General features: G+C 34.9%; 1 long non-coding RNA gene across 1 annotated transcript; it reads right to left on the reverse strand.

The window, feature by feature from the left end:
- Window positions 1-10,171: 10,171 nt before the first annotated feature.
- LOC109196614 (uncharacterized) lies at window positions 10,172-10,924 on the reverse strand. The gene is made up of 3 exons (XR_003215732.1): window positions 10,873-10,924; window positions 10,554-10,690; window positions 10,172-10,465 (listed from the first exon to the last, which is right to left on the reverse strand). It is a non-coding gene; the product is annotated as an uncharacterized LOC109196614 (long non-coding RNA).
- Window positions 10,925-12,099: the final 1,175 nt, after the last annotated feature.

A 12,099-nucleotide genomic window follows, 5' to 3' on the forward strand; every position in this document is an offset into this window, starting at 1 on the left:
AACATTATCATTATCTGTCATGTATTCAGACATATCAACCAGATCGGCTTGAAACTGTTTGTCGATTCCATTAACCAATACCCTATTTCTGGGAAAGTGGATCCTAACTGGTTTATGGAGTGTGTAAGTGTCATCTCATTCTAAATAATGTTTGACCTGAGATAATGAGGGTTTTACACCTGTTGCCTCGGCGGTAGCTATACGGAGCTTATTTAAACTGGCCAAACCGACAGGATGGGCCGGATCATGATAAATTTTATACAAGGTGTTTTCCATGATGCATGCAAGACACAAATGATAAAGATGTTGGTGTTAACATGTCTTTTTATTTCATTCACACAGACAATGAATACTGAACACCATACATTAAACCAGGTGTCTCCCAATCCAGTAGTTACCAATCATGCGAAGCATGGCTGGTTTAACACGACGGGCATAACGACTTGCTTCTGCAATGACAGTATTGCAGCTGTGCAATATTGTCGTTAATTGCGCATACTATACAGGGAGTGCAGAATTATTAGGCAAGTTGTATTTTTGAGGAATAATTTTATTATTGAACAGCAACCATGTTCTCAATGAACCCAAAAAACTCATTAATATCAAAGCTGAAGGTTTTTGGAAGTAGTTTTTAGTTTGTTTTTAGTTTTAGCTATTTTAGGGGGATATCTGTGTGTGCATGTTACTATTACTGTGCATAATTATTAGGCAACTTAACAAAAAACAAATATATACCCATTTCAATTATTTATTTTTACCAGTGAAACCAATATAACATCTCCACATTCACAAATATACATTTCTGACATTCAAAAACAAAACAAAAACAAATCAGCGACCAATATAGCCACCTTTCTTTGCAAGGACACTCAAAAGCCTGCCATCCATGGATTCTGTCAGTGTTTTGGTCTGTTCACCATCAACATTGCGTGCAGCAGCAACCACAGCCTCCCAGACACTGTTCAGAGAGGTGTACTGTTTTCCCTCCTTGTAAATCTCACATTTGATGATGGACCACAGGTTCTCAATGGGGTTCGGATCAGGTGAACAAGGAGGCCATGTCATTAGTTTTTCTTCTTTTATACCCTTTCTTGCCAGCCACGCTGTGGAGTACTTTGACGCGTGTGATGGAGCATTGTCCTGCATGAAAATCATGTTTCTCTTGAAGGATGCAGACTTCTTCTTGTACCACTGCTTGAAGAAGGTGTCTTCCAGAAACTGGCAGTAGGACTGGGAGTTGAGCTTGACTCCATCCTCAACCCGAAAAGGCCCCACAAGCTCATCTTTGATGATACCAGCCCAAACCAGTACTCCACCTCCACCTTGCTGGCATCTGAGTCGGACTGGAGCTCTCTGCCCTTTACCAATCCAGCCACGGGCCCATCCATCTGGCCCATCAAGACTCACTCTCATTTCATCAGTCCATAAAACCTTAGAAAAATCAGTCTTGAGATATTTCTTGGCCCAGTCTTGACGTTTCAGCTTGTGTGTCTTGTTCAGTGGTGGTCGTCTTTCAGCCTTTCTTACCTTGGCCATGTAGAGACATGGCCAAGGTAAGAAAGGTCTACAGCCAGTCTTGTGTATTATTATACAAACTTTGGTTGTAAGATTCAGATAACTATTTAATAAAAGCTAAATATTTTATATGAGAGTAAGAAATCAAAGTATAACTTTGTGTCCACCTTTCTCTGTTAATGCCCTACCTGGCCCCCTGGCAAAAGCTTTGCTAGATACGCCCCTGCACAGTTACCAGCTGTCAGCTACACAAAAACAGGAGCTTGGTGTTTATTTGTCTCTCAGAAACAGTTCATAACTTCCCTTCAACTCATTCATGTCACCTAAAAGGTAAACCTGTTTCTCCATCACCAGTTCAGCTCTGACGATTCAGTAAGGACATCTCCTGGTTTGGACCAGCCGCTTCTACAGCTGTGGCTCCAGCAAACATCAGCTGATACTAGAAATTAAAATCAAATGAATTCTAACAACAGCTGATCAAGCTTAAACGTGCTGCTGTTGTTTAGCGCAATAAACAAGAGCGAAAAGCCGATCGTTGATCAGTTTCATGATTGAAGTTGCCACAGGCGAGAGAATCACACGGGAGGCTTCGTAACGACAGAATAAATCGTAATATTTTCTCTGAATGTGGGACAATTCCCTTTGTACGGCAACTCTATGAACTAACCCTTATGAATAAAATAAAGTTCAACGTCAGTAACTTAGCGCGCACACAGGTCAGCACAACGAAAATAAACTACACCTAAACTCGGTTTATATCTGACCCAAATAGAGTGCAATTCAGAACTCTTTTCAGAATTCTGCTGAAAAGATGTTTTTGCTGAAAATAGCTGAAAAAGCTGGGATTTGTGCTGAAAAGTGGTGAAAAAACTGAAAATTTTGCTGAAAAGGGGTAAAAAAGCTGAAATTGAGTTAACACTAGAAGTCCCAGGCTTTTCTAACCCTCTGTCAGCCAAGTGGAAGCTAACTTGGCTAGTCTGTTAGCATCAATTCAGAATCAATTCAGATTCAGATTCAAACTGAGGGAGTAGTTAAACGGCAAAGAACGGAGCAACTAGAAGAATAAAGATAAAGAATAAAGAGAAACAGGAAAACAATAGTGTGGATGCCATGAGGCATCCACACAATAAAGAATAAAGAGAAACAGGAACTCAATAGTGTGGAAGCCCTTTGAGGGCATCCACACAATAATAACTAGAAAAATTTGCATTTCCTGCGAAAATGCTGTGTGGATGCCGGAACGCTGAAGCCGTCTGCTGAAAATGACTGAAAAAGATGAAAAGCTGCAAAAATTGTATGGCAGTAAAGAAACTGAAAAATTATGCTGAAAACAAGTGAAAAAACAGAAACTTTTGCTGAAAAGAGGTGAAAAGGCAAAAATTCTGCTTCAAAGGGGTACAGAAGTTTAAATTTGTACTGAAAAGAGGAGAGGTGAAAAGGTTTCCTCTGAAATGAGCAGAAGATACTGAGATTTGTATTGATAAGAGGTGAAAGGCTGAAAATTCTGCTTAAAATAGGTGAATCAGCAGAATTTCTACTGAAAAGAGATTTCTGTTGAAAACACCTGAAAAAGCTGGAATTTGTGCTGAAAAGGGGTGAAAAAACTCACAATTCTGCTGAAACGGGGTGAAGAAGAGGTGTTGGGCTGTTGAGAAGAGTTAAATAAGTTGAACTGATATGTTTGGGTACAAATACTATGATTTGGCAATAATACTGCGTTTTAGCACAACTACTGAGATTTGATTGAAATACTATGATTTAGAAGAAATATTATGACTTTGTACAAATACAATATTTTGGCACAAATACTATGATTTGGCAGAAATACTATTATTTAGTAGAAATACTATGATTTACCAGAAGTACAATGTTTCTGCAAAAATAGTATAATTTTGAAGAAATACTATGCCTTAGTAGTAATACTATAACATCAGAGATATATGATGATTTTGCAGACATTCTGGTTTTACACAAATACTATAATGTGGCAGAAATACTATGCTTTAGCACAAATACTATGATTTGCTATAAATACTATGATTTGGCACATATACTGTATTCAGCAGATATACTATAACAAAATAGAGAGTCTACGACTTAGTAATAATACTATAACATAATAGATATACTATGATTTTGCAGACAGTCTATGTTTTTGCACAACTAGCACAATGTGGCAGAAATACTATGATTTGGCACAAGTACTATGATTTAGTAGAAATACTCTTTTGGCACAAATACTATGTTTCAGTACAAATACTATGATTTGGCAATAATACTGCGTTTCAGCACAACTACTGAGATTTGATTGAAATACTATGATTTAGAAGAAATACTATGATTTCGTACAAATACTATGTTTTGGTTCGAATACTATGATTTGCAAAAAATAGTATGATTTGCACAAGTACCATGATTTAGTACAAATACTACGAATTGGCAGAAATACTGTGACTTAGTAGTAACACTTTAACATAACAGATATACTGTGATTTTGCAGACATAGTATGTTTTTCCACATATACTACGATTTCGCTCAAATACTATAAAATTGCAGTGATACTATTATTTTGAAGGAATACTATGATTAGGTAGAAATACTATGCCTTAGTAGTAATACTACAACATAACAGATATACTGTGGTTTAGCAGACATAGTATGTTTTTGCACAATTACTACGATTTTGCTCAAATACTATGAAATTGCAGTAATACTTTGATTTTGAAGGAATACTATATATAGGTAGAAATACTATGCCTTAGTAGTAATACTATAACATAACAGATATACTGTGGTTTAGCAGACATAGTATGTTTTTGCACAAATACTACGATTTTGCTCAAATACTATGAAATTGCAGTAATACTTTGATTTTGAAGGAATACTATATATAGGTAGAAATACTATGCCTTAGTAGTAATACTATAACATAACAGATATACTGTGGTTTAGCAGACATAGTATGTTTTTGCACAAATACTACGATTTTGCTCAAATACTAAAATTGAAATGAAATTGCAGTAATACTATGATTTTGAAGGAACACTATGATTTGGTAGAAATACTATGCCAAATCGTAGTAATACTATAACATAACAGATATACTGTGATTTTGCATAAGTATGTTTTTTTCACAAATACTACTATTGGGCAGAAATACTACGTTTTAGCACAAATACTATGATTTGCTATAAATACTATGATTTGGCACACATACTATATTCAGCAGATATATTATAACATAACCGAAATTCTACGACTTAGTAGTAATTCTATAACATAATAGAAATTTTAATTGGGCACAAATACTATAATTTGGCACAAATACCATGATTTGGCAGAAAAATACCATGATTTGACACGAATATGATGATATGGCAGAAATAATACGATTGGGTACAAGTACTATGAATAGCCACAAGTACTATGATTTAGTACAAATACTATGATTTGGCAGAAATACTATGATTTAGCAGAAATACTATGTTGTAACATAACTAATATCTTTTGACAGAAATTTCTGCTAAAAGGTACTACTTCTGCTTTTTAGCAGAAATACTGTAATTTGGCATAAATACTATGATTCGAGATAAATACTATGATTTGGCAGATATGCTGTAATCAACACATATACTATAACATGACAGAAATTCCTCCACTTATTAGTAATACTATAACATAACAGAAATGTTATGTTTTGGCACAAAAACCATGATTTGGCAAAAATACTATGATTTAGCAGAAATACTATGATTGAGCAGAAGTACTAAGATGTAGTAGAAGTACTTTGATTTAACAGAAATACTATTATGGAGGAGTAATACTTTCTGCAATCAGAGGTACTGCTTCTGTCTGCTTCATCAGGCTGTGTACTTGTATGTATTTCTGCCATGGAGCGTTAACAAAAATCTCAGGTCCAAAAAAACTACTAAAATCCTAAAATTTTGCAGAATTGTAATAAATTAGCAATATAAATTACAGGTCTGTGATAGTGTATAAATTTGTAGTGAAAAAAAAAAATGTTGAACAAGATGGGATTGAACCCATGACCTTTGAGCTGCAGACCGGTGTCATTACCAATTGCGCCACCTGGAAAGGTGGCTGGCGGCTGGAAAAAAGATTGATGAGCAGTCAGAAATACATCGTGGTGAGAGGCGTCAAACGCCGTTTTTTGGAGTTACAAAACGTTGGGTAACTCAAAAACTAGGTGGGATAGAAGCATAATTCTTTTACTGGATGAATCAGCGGACTTTGGTGTACTTTGACTGCGATTTCCATAGCTCTTTGTACCTCCGTCGCGGAGATATGACGAGAGAAGAAACGGCTTCATTTTCAGAGTTTGAAAACTGACAGGAGGACACATGAATCGGCACAAGCCTCTTGTCTTAAATTTGCTTTGTTAAAATTATTTATGATTTATGATTTGGCAGAAACACTGGGACTTGGTAGAAATACTATGATTGACATGAAATACTTTGACTTAGCAGAAATTCTATGATTGAGCAGAATTACTAGGATTTAACACTATGATTTGGCTCAAAAACCTTTATTTTTCAGTTATATTATGATTTGGAAGAAATACTATGCTTTGGAAGAATTACCAAGATTTGGCAGAAATACTATGAGCAGTAATAGTATAACATAGCAGAAATACTGTTATTTTGTGGAAATGCTATACGTTGGCACAAATAACATGATTTAGCAGAAATACTATGATTGAACAGAAGTACTAAGATGTAGTAGAAGTACTTTGATTTAACAGAAATACTATTATGGAGGAGTAATACTTTAACATGGGAGAAATATTGATACAGACACACACATACACAGAGCCTAAAGGGAACAGTGGCTGTTAAGAGTCTGGGCTTGGTATATCTAGGTCAGTTAAATTAGCTGCACCTGCTGTAATCAGCCCTTACACACACAGACACAGAGAGAGGTATAAGTTTTCTGCAATGTGATTCTCACATTCAGGATTCCCCTCGAACAAATGACCATAATTTCCTAACCGTAGGGGCTAGAATGGTCATTCTGACACCATTTTGTTCAGAAGAGATGGGGGAATCTGCAGGTCTTCATAATTCAGAGATAAAATATAAATTATTGAAGATATATGACTTGTAATACACTGTAACTGAGTAGAGGCAAAGCAAAACTGCCTTGACTTGCCCTCAAACAACGTTTTGTAACTCTAAATCTATTTGGAGCATCAAAATCATTCTTTCACCGTAAGAAACAGCAGGCTTTGGTGAACAGTCATGGAAATTTTCAGGTCTCTGTTGAAATCCATCAAAAAGATATGACGAGAGAAAAAAGTGCCTCATTTCCAGAGTTTGAAATCTGAAGAAAACTGAGAGAGGGACAAATTTCCTACCCTGAAACAAGTGTAATTCATGGCCAAACAGTAATAGGTGAGGAAAAAATTATTGAATTGTGAGCATCAGGGATGTCTGAAGATATATTGGCACAAGCGTCATGTCTCAACTTTGTTTTGTTAAGGAGATATGACGATTCGAAAATGCCTCTCATTAGAGAATTCCAGTGCTGATTTTGAAGAAACTCTCCATTGAGTTTCTATGGAGAGTTTTCAGACTTTGTGTTACTCTGAGGAGATTTGCAAAATCTCTATAAGTCCCACAACAATGATAGTGACATTTTCTGAAAGCCAGCAAAAATACCTACGTTTTGATGTATAATTTGTGGGAGTTGAGTGGAAATTGAGCGAGTAGCAAGAAGTTGTTCAGACATGAAGAGAAAATTCAGAATGGACGAGTGTACACTCTGAGTTAATTGCATAGCAACCATAACAACGCATGTATTTTCTGAAAAATCACAATTTTGCAACTCAAAACTTAAAGAGGTATAAGATTAAAATGGTTGAAGATCTGAAAAAGCTGAATCAGACAGGAATAGCCCAATAATCTGAGAACATTTTAAAGTTTGAATGGAGTTTCTAGGTGAAAGTATAAGAAAGTAGTTAAGTTTCAAAAACAAGCAAGTTTTAGCAGAATTGTGGAAGTTTTCCATTCATTTCAATGGGACAAATTAAAGGAAAAAAGTGTAATATTTTAAAAAGTATAATAGTAATAAACACCAAAAGTCATAGCGATCATTAGCAGAAAGAGCAGAACAGTATAGAGTTTGAACTGAGAAAATCGGCTGAAAACTGAGGGAGTAGTTAAGCGCCAAAAAACGTACGGAAGCAACTAGAACTAGAAAAATTTGCATTTCCTGCGAAAATGCAGTGTGGATGCTGTAAAGCTGAAGCTGTCTGCTGAAAATAGTTGAAAATAGCTGAAGAAGCTGAAGAAATCAAAGTCAGTGTTTAAAAAGTTGTTGAAATTTAATTACGTTGCAGAACAACATCAAGTTAACAAAAATGTAATAACTTAGCAGAAATGAAATAACTTAGAAGAAACATAACAATTCAGCAGAAATGTTGTAGTTTACCAGAAGCTACAACTTAGCAGAAATGAAATAATTTAAAATAACATAACTTAATATAACATAACATAATAAACAAAAGTAGTGTAACCTAGCAAAAATAATATAATTTAGTAGAAAATTAAAAACTTGGCAGAAATATTACAAGTTATCAGAACTGCTATAATTTTGCAGAAATGTAATAATTAGGCAAAACTGTCAACAGATAACCGCTGAAAAGGCTGAAATAACCTCGAAGTTACTTGTTTAACTGTTAAAAATTACCAGAAACATTAGAAAAGGAAGAAAATCAGCCAACAGATAAACTGATGTGGAACAAAACCAAGGTAAAATAACAGAGTTTACACAGCTGGTGAAATCTAAAAATGGCCAAAAAAAAAAAAAGAACAAAAAAAACCCCCCCCACACAAACAACATTTAGGTAATAAATGCACAAGATGCTGCGGTCAGAGATAAAAACACCCAAAAATAATGTCATTGAAATGCCAAAGAGTGGAAGAAAGTTTAGAAAGTAGAAAACCAGTAGAAAACAAGCCTAAAGCTTGTACGTCAGTAGTAGAAAAGTAAAACATTCAAATATTTTTAGAAACATATGATACAAAATATTTACTCAGTTGTTTCCAATGATTACAATAATGGCATACAGAAATAAAAATCCCATTTGGGATAAACAGAAAAATATTAATAGAAAATGCAAATCAAATGAATCTAACATCTATACAAACAATTGAAGCATCTGTTGGAATTGTGAACATATCCTTGTTTGCCATGTTTATGTTTATGGCCCTAAGATGAGCAGACACGTGATAGGCTATTAACTGCAAAAATATACACATGTATAAACAGCAAGTGAGAGACAAAAATATATCCTCTGATTTGCTGGAGTTTTGTGTAAATACCATTTGGCAAGGATAAACAACATGTTCCAATGCCACGTTAAAATTTTCATAAGCTTCATTTTTTCAATTAGTTTACAGTTTCCTGATTTTATGATAAATATGGTACCAATCTACAAAATACTGTTGAAATGAAGTCCACATTGTGATATATTTGAGGTGTAGAGAGTCACACAGCTGAACAATCGATGTGCATATTTAAAGAAACAGGGATCAAATAAAAAACATTATTGTGGAATAAATTACAGTGAAAATAATCACTGCTTTGCGTTAAAGAGTGACTTATGATGAGGTATTAATTGGGTTAACTTTACCTCTAACAGCTTTTCACATAGTGCTGTGACAAGGGTGAAATCCATCATAAAGTAACTGTAAACAGTAGAACCATTAGCATGAATGTTATGGTTCTACTCTGATCAAAACAAAAGTCAGCTGTGTGACCTGATATAAAATATAAAAGAGGAACACATATAAATGGATGTGACCTTTATGAACTTTTCAAAATGACTTTATATGTCTGACCCATTATCTATATATATTAGAGCAGATGTGGAAAACCACTGTTAGACCTACTCTATACTAATGTAGTTACTGACACCCCATACTAAGGCAGGATTCATACAAACACACATTATTTATTCTCTTAAACATTTTCTTTTTTCACATTTTGAGATTGTGTAATTTCTATAAAGAATATGTGTAATGGTTCAATAGATATAGTTATTTAAATGTCCATAATAATCACATGATCATTTTTGTACATCCTACAATTCAAGATTTAGAGCTGTGTGTTTGTATGAATTCAGTTTGCTATACTTATAGACTTAGATATATTAATCCACTATTTACCAAAACAAGTTACATTGTTTGGGTAAATAGATTGGGTTTGTCCTACAAAATAATTATTCAACAATAAAAAAAAACACAAAAAACATCTGCACATTAATCCAGAGTTCAGTTTCATATGTCTGATATTGTTTGTTAAATCTGGTGACACAAACACAGTCAAAAATTCATTGCTAGTGTGACATGTGGTCCTTTTTGCCTTTGACCAATGATATGCTGGTTACTTGGACCAGTTTAGTATTTGCTGTCACAGAGGAATGTTAACCATAAATCCAAAAGACAAAACTCAAAAAAATATGTTAATTGCAAACATATTTTTGCTTAGTAAAAGGACTGAAATTACATGGAAACTGTCACCTTAAAGCCTCATTGTAAATATCATCACAAACAGATGTTTTACACACAGCTAACAAAGCTCCACCACATCCGATCACTGCATATAAATGTAAAAGAAAACAAAAAAAAATAAATAAAAAAAATTAAAAAATTAACACAAGGGAAGACTTTTGATTTAATAACTAAGCTTAAAATAAGTGTTACCTTTGAATATTTGTGGGAAAAATCTGATGCTACCCCAAGAATCCAAAGCCACACTGGAAACGATGACAGGCTTGCAGCCCTCTGTCTTCCTGGAGTGAGGTGCCTGATCAGTAGCAGTGAGTTGACAGAAGTCGGTGTCTGTAAGAGTGGCCAAACACTGACACTCTGTCCACTTGCGTAGAGTCTAAGAAGCTGGAATGCAGGCACACTGTACTAGCTTGTTCTAAAAAAAATACAGAAAAAGGAACATTTTATTTGTGTTAAGGCCTAAAAACTAGAAATAAGTTATAAAATGGACAATGTTGAAATACCTTATAGGTGCTGCAGGCCACATAACCAGAATCCAGAGCAATCTCACACTCACATGATGGTGAGGAAAGATATAAGCTCTGCAATGAGGTTTGAATGTCTTAGTTGGGACACTGAAGAACTCAGGAGACAGCAATACCTGCACAGAGAGACAGAGTAGAAAAAGCATAGATTTGTAATCCATAATGTGAATTAAAACTCAGAAAGTGTCAACAAGTATAATCATTTGAGTATGAAATTATTTATGCAATAAACAGGATTTAAATTAATTAATTGAATTAAAAGCAATGACATTTTTTAATCAAAGATAAAGAATCATACCTCTCTCTGCTCTGAGGATCACTGAGCATCTCTGACAGGAAGTACAGTTTCCTCAGTATCAGTCATCATTGATGGTCTCAGAGGTGTGTAGTGTGGCAGCATGATGATGGTCTCCAGATCAGGCAGGAGGTCAGGTGATAGGTGTGTCATCTTCTCCATTGAAGACACACTGGTATGGCAGTTCATAAAACAGCAGTCTCTGTGTGCCATGTAGTTATCTGTGCAGTCCAGCACTGATGGATCAGGTTTGGCTCAGCAGTTCATGAAGATGGTGTTAAGATGTTGTTGTTTCAGCTGAGGCTGGTGAAGTTCGAAGGTTTTCCCACAAAGGAAACAGGACTGTGTGTGCCCTGTCTAAAAAAATACATCTACAAAACATAAAGTGCTTTTAACACCACCCACCCTCCCCACCTACCCATCTCAGCCCCCAAGTGTCTATGTAATGCTGGTATGGGGTGTCAGTTACTAAATCTAATTAGTGCGTCAGAAAGCGGGGGCTACACCTAAAGCCCCCGCTTTCTGATGTCTTTGTTTATTAGCAGCTTTTTCCAGCTGCTCAGAGAATTCTGACTTGGCCTTTATCCACCCAAACCCAAACCCACCCGGATAAAGGCCAAGTCAGAAAATGGATGCAGAAACTATCCATGTACTTCTAAATCAGATTTAATATATATTCTGTAAGCTGTAAAAATGTTTTTCTCTACATAATGTATCATTATAAACATCTCTGGTAGCCTAAAGATAGCTTAAAACTTTTAACATTTTTTACCTGTAAAACATGATAAGCAAAACCTCATTCATCCCAAAAACATTTGATTCTACAAAATTTACTATAATCAAGAAAATATAATTGTCTGTATTTATTCATGTGACCCATAATAAATACCTGCATTTATCTGGGATTTATTTATTTACTATTTCATATTTGAAAGCACTTTGAGGGGAAGCTCTCGTTTGTTGAGATACATACATCAGAGTAAAAAAAGTATCAAAAAAGGAGATGACAATTAACATCCATGAAAAAATTCATTAGTAGATTTAGTCTTTTAAAACATGAGAATAAAAAATAAATTATGTCCGTTTAATACTTTTTGCAGCATATTTCAGATCTGAGGTGCATGATAACAGAAGGCAGATCTCCGTGCTCTGCATGAAGTACAGCCATGATTTGATAAAATGATTAATAACATTGCAATGAGAAAGGTTTGATAAATTGAAGGATGGTTT

Source organism: Oreochromis niloticus, linkage group LG22 (assembly GCF_001858045.2).
Source record: "Oreochromis niloticus isolate F11D_XX linkage group LG22, O_niloticus_UMD_NMBU, whole genome shotgun sequence".
In the NCBI taxonomy this organism is placed as follows: Eukaryota; Metazoa; Chordata; class Actinopteri; order Cichliformes; family Cichlidae; genus Oreochromis; species Oreochromis niloticus.